This window comes from Callithrix jacchus, chromosome 15 (assembly GCF_049354715.1).
Source record: "Callithrix jacchus isolate 240 chromosome 15, calJac240_pri, whole genome shotgun sequence".
Lineage (NCBI taxonomy): Eukaryota > Metazoa > Chordata > Mammalia > Primates > Cebidae > Callithrix > Callithrix jacchus.
Window position 1 is genome coordinate 46,571,271 of NC_133516.1, and position 12,078 is coordinate 46,583,348.

The following is a 12,078-nucleotide window of genomic DNA, read 5'->3' on the forward strand; positions in this document are numbered from 1 at the left end:
ATGTAGTAGGTGACTTTTCATGTCTGGCTTTTTTCATGTGGCAGAATATTTTCACAGTTCATCTACGTTGTAGCATGTATCAATACTTTATCCTTTTTTTAAGACTGAATAATGTTCCATTGTATGTATCTATCACAGTTGGCTTATTCATTCATCTGTCAATGGACATGTGAGTTGTTTCCATCTTTTGGCTATTGTGATTAGTGCTGCTATGAACATGTGTGTATGTGTACTTATCTTTTTCAATTCTTGTAGGCATATACCTAGCAAAAGAACTGCTGGATCACGTGGTAATTCTATGTTTAACATTTTGAAGAACTGCCAAATTGTTTTCCATGGTGTCTGCACCACTTTAAATTCATATCAAAAATATATGTGGGTTTCAATTTTTCCACATCCTCACCAGTACTTCATTTTCCATTTTTTTATTGTAGCCATTATAGTAGGTGTGAAATAGCTCTCACTGTGTATTTGGTTTACATTTTCCTTAGGCTTATTGATGTCAAACGTCTTTTCATGTGCTTGTTTGCCATTTCTTGGTTGATATATCTTCTTTGGAAAAGTGTCTATTCAAGGCATTTGTGCACTTTTAAATTGGTTTGTTTTTATTGTTGGGTTGTAAGAGCTCTTTATTTACTCTCAATGCTAGATCCTTATCAATATATGATTTACAAATATCCTATCATATTTTATAGGCCACCTTTTAATTTTCTTGGTAATGGCCTTTGAAATTACAAAAACGTTTTTATTTTGGTGAAGTGTAGTTTATCTACTTTTAATTTTGTTGTTGTATCATGTCTAAGAACCTATGGCCAAATCCAAGATCATACAGATTTAGTCCTATGGTTTTTTCCTTAGAGTTTTATGGTTTAGCTTTTATATTTAGGTCACTGCACATTTAATGTTAATTTTTGTATATTGTATGAGGTTAGGGTCCAGTTTGACTCTTTTACATATGGATATTCAGTCCCTACCATTTTGGAGAAAAATTATAATATCATGAAGATAATAAAAAGTAAACTGACATTGTCACAGCCAAGAGGAGCCTAAGAATACATAAGAACTAAATGTAATATGGTACTTTGGATGAGATCCTGGAACAGGAAAAGGATGCTAGATAAAAACTAAGGAAGTCTGAATAAAGTATAGACTTCACTTTATAATAGTTTATCAATCTTGGTTAATAAGTTGTGACAAATGTACCGCATAAAAGTAAGATACTAATGATGGGGGAAACTGGTTGTATATTGGTTCCCATTTAGTATATGGGAACTCTCTATGCCAGCCTCACAATTTTTTTGTAAATCTAAAACTATTCCAAAATAAAAAGGTTATCTTAAAGGTAAACCAAAAATTCAAGAATCTAGGAAGAAACCAAATGAAACAAATTCAAGATGTCCACACTGAAAACCATTGAGCATTGCTGAGTGAAATTTAAAAAGACTTAGATAAGTAATGAGATATACTGTGTTCATGGATTGGTAGACTAAGTATTGTTTAGATGTCAGTTGTATTAAATTTGTTTACAGATTTAGTGCTATCCTAGTGAAAAATACCAGGAAACTTTTTGAAGAAACTGACAAGTTGATTTTATAATTTATATAGAAATATAAGTGACCCAAGAATACCCAAAACAATTTTCAAAAACAACAAAGTTGGGAGATTTACATTACCTAATTTTTAGGCTTATTAAAAAGCTCTGCTCATAAAGACAGTGTGGTCTTGAAATAGAAATGACATATAGAGCAATGAAACAGAAGAAAATTCAGAAATTGACCTGCATACCCACAACTGATTTTTTTGAAAGATTTTAAAGTAATTAAATTGAGAAAGTAAAGTGGTTTTTTCTATATAAATGATGTGGAAACAACTGAACATTTGTATTAAAAAGTTAATTTTGATGTTTTCCTCATGCCATAAACCAAAATTAATTCAAAATGAATTTTAGATCTAAATATAAAAGCCAAAACTATAATATTTGTAGAATACAAGATTCTTTTTTAACTTTAGAGTAGGCAAAGATTTCTTAAATATAAAAGATAAAAATAAATTAGACTTTATCAAAATAAAAGCTTTCTACTCTTCAAAGGATATTATTAGGAAAATCAAAAGACAAGCCACAAACTGGAGGAAAATATTCTGAATACAGAACTATGACAGGGGACTTGTATCTGGAATATATAATTCAGAATATATAAAGAACTCCCAAACTCAATAATAAATGACTAATAATTCAATTTAAAAAAACAGGCAAAAGTATTGAAAAGGCACTTTATGAAAGAAGATATAAAGTTAATAAACACATGGAAAGATACCCAGTGTTACTAATCTTCTGGAAAATGCACATTGAACCACAACGAGATGCCATTTCACAGTACTAGAATGTCTAGAACTAAAATGGCTAATAATAACCAGTACTGATAAGGATGTGGAACAACAGGGACCCCCATACATTGCAACTAGGTGTGTAAAATGATACAGCTTTTTTTTTGGAAAATATTTTGGCAGTTTTTTATAAAGTTAAACATGCATTTACCTATGACACTTCAATTTCACTCCTAGGTATTTAACAAAGAGATATGAAAATGTATATCCACTAAAAGACTAATGTTCACAACAGCTTTATTCATAATATGTAACAACTGAGAACAACCCACATGTCTATCAATAGCACAATGGAGAAACACATGGTATACAGTTGACCCTTGAGCAACACGGGCTTAAACTGCATGGGTCCACTTACATGCACATTTCTTCAATACATATACTGGACATTTTTTTGGAGATTTGCAACTATTTGAAAAAACTCATGGACAAACCATGTAGCCTAGAAATGTTGCAAAAATTAAGACAAATGTATGTCCTGAATGTGTAAAATATATGTAGATACTAGTGTATTTATATGTTAATTGACTGTTTATGATACTAGTAAGACTCCTCTGGCCAACTGTAGGCTTTTAGGAATGAAGTTTTAGGGAAATCAAAAGTTATGCCTGGATTTTTTACTGCAATGGGGGTGGCCCCTGACTCCTGTGTTGGTCAAGGGTTACCTGTATTCAAATGGTTGATACCATTTCCTAGGAGTATTGTTTGCAATAGTGAAACTAAAGATAATCCAAATATCCATAAACAGGAAAATGAATCAACTGTGAAATATTTACATAATGGAATACCATGAAAACTGAACATAAATGAACTCGAACTTCATGCACAAAAATATAAGTGAAAGAAACAAAATTTAGAAGAACACAGTGTAATATTAAATGTACATAAATTTTTTAGAAATTCTCATAGTTTTCTATAAAAACTATGAGAAAGAAAAAGAGAATGAGGAACCCAAAATTCAGAATAATAGATTTTTTTCATAAAACCTTCCTGTCTGATTTATTTTTAATTTTACTATTTTCTAGTGTCCAACACATTACTTGACACATAATAACATAATAATCACTCAAATAAATATTTTTTAAGAAATAAATAAGAGGAGAGGAAGACTAATATGGGCAGTTGCAGTAGGACTGGAAAGGTTTTATTACTTGAGCTGGATGATGGGTAACAGTAGTCTGTATACTACATGGATGTGAGTATATAGACTTTTATATTATAAAATGCCTTCTTTTTTTTTTTTTTGAGACAGGGTCTCACTCTGCCACCCAGGCTGGAGTGCAGTGGTACAGTCATGGCTCACTGCAGCCTTGACCTCTCTGAGCTCAGGTGATCCTCCCAGCTCAGCCTCCTGAGTAGCTGGGCTTACAGGTGTGAACCACCACACCTGGCTAAATTTTGTATTTTTTTTTTTTTTTTTTTTGTAGAGACAGGGTTTCACCATGTTGCCCAGGTTGATCTCAAACTCCTGGGCTCAAGTGATCCTCCAATCTTGGCCTCCCAAAGTGCTAGGATTACAGGCATGAGCCACTGCATCCAGTCATAAAATGTGATAAATTTTAAAATTAAAAAATATATTGTTGAACTTTCCTATTGAACATATTATCAAAGTGAGGGGGGAAAAAAACAGATCTCCTTACTCCATTCCTCAGATCCAACTTCCTGTTGCCTCTGCCTTAGGTCTTACATTTGCCCTCATAGGAAGAGGGTAGGAGCCATGGGTATATGGTGGGTGAGTCACAAGGTGAGCCTCAGAGAGGTTTGTTATTCCCATATTTTAGGAAAAAGTAGATCAAAAAGAGCATTTTATATTACAATTTTACATCAAAATGACCATGTTTCTGTGTCCCGCCTTGCACCTGCATAAGAGCTAAAGAGAGAAAAAGAAACAGAGATGGGTAGATCCATTTGGGGTGGACTTGAGGACTTAAGATAGAGAAGCATTTAATTCTATTTCCTTTCTTTAGCTCCATACATGTTTACAATATATGTATAAGTCTTTTTCAAATGAGTCAGTAAAGAAACACCAGTACCAAGATGTTCTCGAAATATAATCTTAGGGAAAGGTGAAAAAATGGCTCAATCTAATCACCTGACAGCCTGCCAAAAACATCATTTTCCTAGCACCATGAGGATCAACTGAGATCAATCCTATTTTTTAGTTTCTTTTACACATTTTTTTTGTCTTTCAAAAACAAGCCATCTGTTTAAACAACTTGGAGGGTGAATGTTCTTATTAGTTTGCCTGTTTCCACAGAGTATTTTAGTTCATTCCAGCAAGTTCTGGCTGAATGCCTATGATGTGCCTAGCACCTTAAGAAAGTGTGGACAGCAGTAGGTTCTAATTCAAAAGCAGCTCAAATACAGAAACCTCCACCACAACCTACTTCATGAGTTAAGGAGCTGGATAATTTCACTCACTGCCATATTAATCAAAAGTCTACTTAGGTATTGATGAATGTCATATGTGAGGTATGGAGTTTAATGCAAAGGATTAGGAATTGCATGTTTTTTGATTTGGAAAGAGAAAAAACATGTAAACTAAGCCTTCTGTGCTGATAAATGCAAAGACTTACTGCTTACTCTGAGATGCATATCCTTATGATTGAAGTTCACCAAGGGAGGAGCTGGGAGCCAATGACTAAGCAATACTCTAATCTCACTCTGGTGAAACCTGTTCCTGAACTTGGACAAGTCTAGGTTTGGTTTTAGCATATGTACCATAAAATGAGCATCCTTAAGCTTTTACCTAGATCTCATATACTCTTTGCTTCTCTATTATTTTGTATATTCTATACATACGCACAGTTCACACACACACACCACCCCGCTTAGATGAGTGTCTACACATAGGGTTAGCAAACATTTCTAGGGGATCCAGCTGAGGTCACAAACATAGAAACTCTGAATCATCTAAAATATAGGTTAATTGAATTATTGCATCAATAACTGAACTCATTCATTCAATATAAATTTATACTGTATATGAAGACATGATTAGTATCTCCCAAACTACATTTACATACCACTATTATGAATTGTGCTATATACTGTGTATAATTTGTAGCAATTTCGCTTTTCTTTAAAATGTCTCATTTTTACTCAAATGTAGTTTTAAAGCAAATGTTATAGTACTCTTTTTTTTTTTTTTTTTTTTTTTGAGACGGAGTTTCGCTCTTGTTACCCAGGCTGGGATGCAATGGCGCGATCTTGGCTCGCCGCAACCTCCGCCTCCCCAGTTCAGGAAATTCTCCTGCCTCAGCCTCCCGAGTAGCTGGGATTACAGGCATGTGCCACCATGCCCAGCTAATTTTTTGTATTTTTAGTAGAGACAGGGTTTCACCTTGTTGACCAGGATTGGTCTCGACCTCTTGACCTCGTGATCCACCCGCCTCGGCCTCCCAAAGTGCTGGGATTACAGGTGTGAGCCACTGCGCCCGGCCTATATTACTTTTATAAAAAGAAAATCAATACTAGTTGGGAAATATTTCTTTAGGGAGATACAACGAACAGTTAACTATAGAAGAAAACATTGATAAATGTTTATAGTAAGAACTTTTATTCATTAGGACAACTTAAAGACACTGAAAGGTAAATTACAGACTACAATAAGGTAATCTCCAATAGGTACACACAATCTACAAATAATTAGCATCAAAATATGTCAAAGTTACTAAAAATAAGTAAGAGTAGCACGAACAAGCCAAAAGAAAAATGGGCACAAAACAGAAATAGGCATTTCACAGAAGAGATAAACACGTGTATGCAATAGACGCATGAAGAAATTTTCGGTATTATTAGTGATCAGGAAAATAAAATCAAGATCAGATGAGATACCATTTTATAGATACTTGAGGGGCCCAAATGTAAAAGGCTGACAATGCCGTGTATTGGAAAGGATGTAGAACCACAGGATTTCATGTTCGTTATTCATAGGAGTATGAATTGGTGCCATCCCACTGGATTCAAGTTTGGCAGTATCGATGCCCATTATCCCCTCTCCATATCCATTATCCGTTACTCCCATACTCTCTGACCCAGGAGTTCTACCCCAATGAAAAGCCTGCACATACTCAGGAGACATGCACACAAGTATTCAGAGCACTGCTGCTCACAATGACAAAAGTCTGGCAACAACCCAGGTGCCCATCAATGGGTGAGTGGATGCATAAATTGTGGTATATTCATAAATGGAATGAAATATGGCAGTTAAACCAAATGACCTTCAGCAACATCATCAATACGGATATTATCAGCAATATATTAAGTGAAAAAAGTTCCTAAGTAATGTGTAAGCATGATACCCTTTTTACAAAGCGTAAAACAAAAATAAGGAAAAAAAAGCTTAGAGATAAATATAGAGGCAATTAACAATTTAAAAAGAAGGCAAGATAATGGTGAGCATGGCACACAGGGTCAGATAGACGGATACAAAAGAATAGAACAGTTGTGGTATCGAAAGATGAATAGATGTTCGCTACTGTGATGATCTTAGTTTTTGTTTTGCATGGTGACTTTAGGGGTGCTGATTATGGTATAAAATAACTAGCAAAATAAATACAAGTGAGTCATGCAAAGACCAATAATGGCTGTGTCATGGAACAAGTACTGTACTTAATCCAATTCTGTGCATCTGAGGTTCTTGAAGAAAACAAACACCACTTGTTATAAAGAAAGTATGTATTTTTAAAAGTAGAACAATTTTTAAAAGCTTTAAAGAGAGCATCTGTGAAATCATTCTCTGTAACATTAGTGCTGTACATTGCCTGGAAATCACTGCCCTGTCATATGACAGTGAGTAAGAGACTGCTTCTTCTCTTAAGAAATTTATGGCTAGTAGGAGAGGCACAAAAGTGGGTAATTATAATAGAATCCATGAAATGATAGGATACTCATAAAGAAGTAAGAGCACAGGGCACGGGGGCATGAAACCAGCCTGGGCATGGCAGAAGTCATCCTAAGGGGATGTAAAATCTAACCTTTCACTTCAAATAGACATATATTTTAGGCAGGGAAACCCCATGTGTAAGAACCTGAAGGTAGAATATTTGAGTTGCTAAAAGTTGCTCCATTTGACTGAAGCATGGGAAATAGGGGATTGAGAAGGGAGAGAAATGGGGCTCGGGAATTTGAAAGAGGCCTCATCGTTAGGAGCCTTGAATGATGTATGATAGTCTCTTGGGGTGTTATTTTGAGAACTGCAGGAAGTCACTGAAAAATTTAAGCCAGAGAGTGATACAATTAGAGGTAATCAGATATTTTACTTCACAAAAAGCAGGACCAGAGGTAGAAGCATCAGTTAGATGAGGTAGAAGCTGCGTCAGTTGTTCAGGTGAGCCGTGGTGGTGACTCCTAGTATTGACAGTCAGGATGGAGTTATTGAGGAGGTAGAAATAGTAACTCAAAGACTGATTGGATATAGGAATCAAATAAGAGGGGAATTTCAAGAATAATTTTCTTTGTGGGCAGCTAAGGAGATAGTAGTGACAGATGCTGAGACTTGGGCACACGGGAGAAAGATGCAAATGTTCTTAGGTGACGCATCCCATTTGGCTAGACATTGGTTCACAGTATCTCAAAGCCTTCACAGATGAAGCTGACATCTCTCCAGTCAAGTCTGGTTTATAAGCTCTAGAAATGACAGATATCCTATTCTTGTTTCTAAATGCCTGGACTGAATTGTTAAAAGACGTTCCTCACAGCTACCATGTGAGGAGCCTTTAAATAAAGGATCCCCAGATCCATGAGCTCACATTATAAAAGCTGTTTCACTTGATTTTCAAAGTAGTTCCTAGAGAATTATTACTTCCATGGCAAAAAGTTTAGGAGCATTGCTAATATTTCTGCTATTGACTTTCAGATTATAAAATATGAATGTAAAAGGTCAGAGTTCCTCTGAAATTATTTTTCTTCTATTTAAAAGCAAAATAATGACCCAAGTATGGCTATGTTGCACAGCAGCTATGTAATGAAATCTTTTGCTTTGGGTGCAATATAAAACAACTGCACACTTTCCTTTCATATTATAGGCCATAAACATGTAAAGAAACCAACATGAATTTCCTGTAAAATGATTGCCAAAATGAAATTTTCTGATCATTTGTTTAAAAAAAGGGAGTGCAAAGACCTATCTCTCCTGTAAGAGTACTATAAAACAGCCAGGAATAGGGTCATTTTTACAGATAATTCCAAGAAACCTTTAAAGCAAGATGGCCATGGAAGTGATACATTGCCAGGATGCAGGAAATACTGACCCATTACCTCCAGATCAGTCCCTGAGGGTTACTGTTCATATTTGGCCTTGGGGACAGGAATCAATAAAAATTCATGTTCAGAATACTTTATATACTTACATGCAGGCAGAAGGAAGGCTAAGGAAAGTAGAAATAGCTTATTACATGGCACATAGTAAAGACCATTAATACCAGCTGCCAATTCTGCCACTATCAATGTGTGTGTTTATGTGGATTGTAGTGTCATGTAGTTAGTGGAATGGAGTTTGGTGTTAGAGAGATTGAAGTCAAATTGTGGCTTTGCTACTTAAGAAGCAATGCAACTTTGAACATGTTATCTAAACTCTCTGACCTTATTTTTTCGTCAATGGGACAATGGACCTCTTCCTTGAGTTTAAATGAGTTAATACATGCAAAGACTCTAGACCAATATATCCTAAGCATTCAATAAATGGAGATAATGTAAGTAAAGGAACATAAATGCATTCTAATGTTTCCTAGCAGGCTAAAATCTGGTATTAGATCTAGGCACCTAGTGTAACTAAAACATTGTAAAAACACTCCTTACATTTGTGAATGGATGATTTTTTTTTAACATCATCTGCAGTAAGCATAATAATATCATTGTTCATTGACTCCAAGATGTGTGTTTTGTATATTTAAATGAGAAGTGTTGATTTTGCCTGCACATACGTATCAAAACCTGTGGAAAGAATGACAGCAGGTTGGAAGAAAACTTTAGATCCAATAATAGAACACTCTTTTAAGAAATGCTACATCATCAATGCTCTTGTTAACATGAAGAATGATGCTGTGAAGAGACAGACACTTGATTTAAAAAATGATTCAGAAAGTCAGACCCCTTTTCTTGTGCATAGCAGTAATGTTATATATATCATATATATATAAAACATATCTACATCATATATATATCACTGGAATGGTTTATTAAATAGAGTACTTTTGATCAATATGAAATAAAACTTCTAGTGATAAAGCTCAGTGTTGTACTTTGTCAGCCTGTACTTGTTGTACCAGCACATACACAATGGGCTGTCTTAAAACTGATGACAACTTAGCTTTATGGAAATACGGTAAACCAAGAGAGTAAGGACACAGAGAGAGTTTAAAGAAGTTAGAAAACTGAGCTGATAAAGGAAGACATACCTGGGTTCCATCTCAGCTCCTTCATTTCCAGTTATGTTAACTTTGGACAAATGACCATCCTTCCAAGTCTCTGTAAAATGACGATTTTACTTAAGTCACTGGGTAAATTGTGTGGATTAAATGAAATAATATAGATAAAATGTTTAACATCATATTTGTGCAAGTATTTCAAGACTGCAATAAATGATTGTATTACAGGCTGAGTATCCCTTATCCAAAATTCTTGGGAAGAAAAGTGTTATGGCTTTTGATTTTGGAATATAGGTATGTATATATATATATAATATATATATATTCATATATGTATGAATTTGTATTTCATGCATGCTTTATACATACAGCAGGTAATTTTATATAATACTTTAAATAATTTTGTGCATGAAACAAAGACTTCGTTTTGACTGGGACCCATCACATGAGGTCAGGTGGGGAATTTTCCATTTGTGGTATCATGGTGGTGCTCAAAATGCTTCGGATTTTGGAGCATTTCAAATTTTAGATTTGTAGATTAGGGATGCATAATAGATGATTATCTATGATGGTAATAGATAATCAACTGTCTTATTTTTTAAAATCAAACCACTTTTAGATATTTTTCACAGCATCTGATGTTAGGAAAACTGTTACATCTATCAACCATCCACATAAAGCAAAATGATACATTTAAATATATTAACATAAGGCATTAATCAATGTTTATGTTTTTGTTTAATCATAATATAAAATGAAAGAATGAACATTCACCAGATTTGAAAGGTACATTTATAATGGACTGATTTAAAATATAATTTAAGTGCCAGGTTCAAAAATTTAAGGAGGGAGGCTAGGGGCACTGCAATGACAGGTGGGTATCTTCTTGTTCATACTGGTAAACAAGAGGAATAAATGACTGTCAATCAAAAAAGTAGGGCTCTCTGTACTAGCATTTTTAGGAAACCATTGCCATTAACAAGGATTTTAAACAAGCCTTAAACTGGGAGACTTAAATGCACATACACTAAGCCCAAAATGTACAATTGAACTGCTTCATATGTGGGCACTTAACGAAGAATGCTCTAGAGTGAATAGTGCTTAATTTAACAGTGGTTAATGAGACGCCAGTGTGTGACAGATACCTGTGCCTTTCTTAAGAGCCCCCCGCTTACTGATTCTCAAATCAGTAAGGCCTCCCAAAGTTCTGGGATTACAGGTGTGAGCCACTGCACCCAGCCATGAGCATGGTTTTGACTGAGCAAAAATTCCTTTGAAGGTAGAGAGTAGCATGACAGATACCAGAGGCTGGAAATGGTGTGGTTGAGGGAGGGATGAAGAGAGACTGGTTAATGGATACAAACATACAGTTAGATAGAAGGAATATGACCTAATGTTCAAAGCAGAGTAGGGTGACTATAGTTAATAACAATCTATTGTATATTTCAAAATATCTAGAAGAGAGGACTTGAAATATTCCCAATGCAAAGAAGTGGCAACTACTTGAGTTGATGGATACTGCTAAATATCCTGATTTGATCATTACACACTATATGCCTATAACAAAATATCACTTGTAGCTCATAAACATGTACAAATATCATGTATCAGTTTTAAAAATAAAGATGTTCAATTACAGAAAAAGAAAAATTCACTTGAGTTCAGCCCATCTGAAACATTAAGTTGGGTGTGATGAACCATTTTCCTATCACGTTTTTCTGTTTAAACTACTGGAAAAGATTTTCCCTCGCTTGACATACTTATATTAAGTCTGCCTTGATTCTATTTCTCATTATCCTGTAATAAATACAATGTAGTTCCAATGCAATCATAAACCTAAGTGCAAATAAAGACATCACCTTATCCATTGCTGTGTAACATTATCCATTGCTTTGTAACACCACAATACTCAGGGGCTTAAGACAGCAATAATCATTTGTTCCCTCTCATGGTTTCATTGGGTCAGGAATTCAGGAGTGACTTAGCTGGGTGGTTCTGGCTTGGGGTCTTTTATTAGGCAAGGGTCAGATGGCAGGTGATGCAGAAGTCACCTCAAAGTCGTTATCACTCACATGCCTGGAAGCTGGGGTGGGAAGATTTGGACTGGAGCTCCTCTGGCTGTCTCTATGCAGTCTGTCCTGGTGGTCTGTGCAGCACAGCTGCTTCAGGAAATATAGATTTCATATAGTGGCTTGGGGCTCCCCAGGTGCATACCCCCTGGGAAAACCAGGTAGAAACCCTGTCACTATTTCTAATCTGGTCTTGGAAGTTACACAACACCATGTCTGCCTCATTCTATTCATTAGAAGCAAATCAGGAAGTC

At 35.2% G+C, this 12,078-nt stretch overlaps 2 long non-coding RNA genes across 3 annotated transcripts in view; one reads left to right on the top strand and one right to left on the bottom strand.

Moving 5' to 3' along the window:
- Window positions 1–12,078, top strand: part of LOC144579555 (uncharacterized) — a 127,336-nt gene that overhangs the window by 96,006 nt on the left and 19,252 nt on the right. The gene's annotated exons all lie outside the window — the stretch shown is intronic.
- The window catches only part of LOC118147978 (uncharacterized), a 156,913-nt gene continuing 154,272 nt past the window's right edge, over window positions 9,438–12,078 (bottom strand). Inside the window, exon 6 of the long non-coding RNA XR_013527418.1 lies at window positions 9,438–9,855. This is a non-coding gene — a long non-coding RNA (uncharacterized LOC118147978). The remainder of the gene's footprint in view (window positions 9,856–12,078) is intronic.